Raw genomic sequence first — 3,061 nt, 5'->3', positions numbered from 1 at the left:
GCTGCTCTTCATAAGTGAGATCTCCAAGAATCTCTACATCAGGTTCACTAAGAACCTTCTCTGGATCTGACACAAACTTTCTCAACATATAAACATGAAATACCGGGTGAACTCGTTCCATTGAGGCAGGTAAATCCAGCTTATACGACACAGGCCCGATCTTCTGCAAAATCTCAAAGGGACCTATGTACCGTGGAGCTACTTTACCCTTCTTTCCAAATCGAACCATTCCTTTCATCGGAGACACCTTTAGCAACACCATATCCCCCTCCTGGAATTCTATCTGCTTCCTACGGATGTCTACATAGCTTTTCTGCCTGCTTACAGCTGTTCTGATCCTCTCTTTGATGATAGGCACTAACTTGCTGGTCATTTCAACTAACTCTGGCCCTGCAAGAGCCTTCTCTCCTACCTCTTCCCAGCAAACAGGTGTTCGGCACTTCCTCCCATACAAAGCTTCATAAGGGGCCATCCCTATGCTCGCATGATGGTTGTTGTTGTAGGCAAACTCCACCAGAGGTAGATGCTGCCTCCACGAACCGCCAAAGTCTAACACACACATTCTCAGCATATCTTCTATGGTCTGGATGGTCCTCTCTGACTGACCGTTTGTCTGTGGATGGAAAGCAGTGCTGAAATCCAATCTTGTACCCATAGCAGCTTGCAGACTCCCCCTCTGCCTATTCCTCTTCTGCTTTCGTCAGAAGACCTTCGAGTGTCTCTTGACGTTCCCTCCCTGCTTGACCTGTGAGTCCTTGCCCTTGGCAATGCAGGAGGACGAGCAGCTGTACCCTCACTTTCAGGTGGGACTCCAGTCAATCTCGCGGATCGACGAGTTCCTCGCATCTTAACTCTCTCTGGAAAACAACACATAACAGAGCACATAAGCAACACATATCATAGCATTGCACATCATCAACAGATAGACAGGACTAACATCCTATCCTAGTGGACATGTTTTCCTATTGTGCTTGACCAACTAAACCTCTATAAGCCCAACTCTAGTTCTATAGGTCCGACCATGTGAACCAAGGGCTCTGATACCAATCTGTAACAGCCCGGAAACTGAACTGCTACCGGCACTAGAATCCAGATCGACTTAAGGTCGTCGGGACCCGTAGTAAGCCTACTATACTGTCTGTGTACCTGTGAAATCCCATACATGATCATACATTTTCTATCAAACCATTAAAACTTTTCTTTCCTCCAGGGCTTAACCTGTGCATGCACTATATCTCTGCTATTTTATCCCCACACAAGGCGGATATAACTCATCATATTAAGCCTGGTTTTCTCATCAATATGACCAAGAAAAAGAAACATACATAATCTGATCATGTGTCTACAACAAGGGATTACAACACTTCTCAGTCAAGCACAAGTCTATACATGGTACATTATCTCTTTACATATACATGTCCACACTAGCTTTTCAATTATAATTGTTTAGTAGGTGAATTAGAAAGAAAAAGGACTACTCTCATATTATATTTTGGAGTGGACACATAATTAATTTTGATGCAGGTATGATTATATCGATGGATAGTCTAGAATATTTTAAATATTAAAAAAAATTTAAAATATGAAGAATTAGCAATAAAAATCATTCGAGTCATTAAATTGTCAACGCCTAATGATGTGATCACAATAATTATTTATAGATAACTGATATTGAATAATGGTATGATGAAATATGGATTAGCACACTAAGTGATGACGAAGATGTGGGAATGATGTTTGACTATGCATAATGATGTGATCACAAGGATTATTTGTAAACAACCGATATTGGATAATGATATTATGAAATATAGATTAGCATACTAAATGATGAGGAATATGTGGAAATAATGTTCGACTATGTGTCCACAATCAGGCCTCTTATACGTAAATATTTTATCTCTTCATCATAAAATAGAAGATAGAGAGATGTTGGTCCTTCAAATAGTTATACAATTGTTGTGGAGGGTGAAGATGAAGAGACTATTTCGAAATGATAATTATACGGTTGTAGGCATAGAAACATGTAATGAAGTACGGGACAATGCACAAAATGTTGGCTTGCATGAAACCAATGACAGTTATTTTCGTGATGATCTTGGAGAGATTCTATTTTATATATGTAAAACCTAGTAGGGCTAACCTAATGTTTTTGTCTCTTATTACTAATTTATAGAGAGCCATCAATATATAGTTGGGATTCAGCTTGTTTTGCTTGGTTATATAAGAAACTTTATCAGGCTACTGATCCGAGAGTATTTCAATTAGGTGGAGTCCTATATATTTTCCAGATATGAGCATGAGACCGATTTATTTTAATAGCACCGTCTATAAATATACGATACCATACAAGAATGCCCCACTTAAAAGTCAATTAATATTTTATACTTATTATGACATTATTATGTTTTCATACGACGCATTCACATTAAATTCTTAAGTTTTTTTAATAATAATTTCAAGTGGAGTAATGTACGATATATCACTCAAGTTGTGATATATGTCTTAGTAGATATATGCTATAAATTTAATAGAATGGACGATCCATAAATATTATATAAAATATTTTATGTATTTTGATTAGTATGATATTTCTTATGTTATGGTAATAAATCTTTTTTTCATATGGTATGGGAGCCATATTTCGATGAACTCCTTGCATCATTACCAATTTATTATATATAAGGACGTGACATTTGAAGAGCAGTGGATCCCTTATCTGCTTTCCGTGGTAAAATGGTATCAACCAGATAGGGTATAGTGCCAATTCGGCCTACAACATCCAATATTAAATTCATCACGCCAGCTAGCTAATCTTTACCATACATATCATCTGATAGTAATTGGATTACATTTTATGTGCGTTGGATTGCAACATGGAAAGATAGATGGCATAGGTTGGTTGAACCAGCACCATTACATGTCCAACTTCATTATCGTTCAGAGTACCTGAAATGGAAGGGTATAGAAGAGTTTCTCGCCGATGAATATTATATCGGGCTACAGCTATTAGCACAGTGCTAATATTTTATTATTTAATATATTTTCATATGTTTATATT

Source organism: Manihot esculenta, chromosome 4 (assembly GCF_001659605.2).
Source record: "Manihot esculenta cultivar AM560-2 chromosome 4, M.esculenta_v8, whole genome shotgun sequence".
NCBI classification, from domain to species: domain Eukaryota; kingdom Viridiplantae; phylum Streptophyta; class Magnoliopsida; order Malpighiales; family Euphorbiaceae; genus Manihot; species Manihot esculenta.
This window is presented reverse-complemented; position numbering follows the sequence as displayed.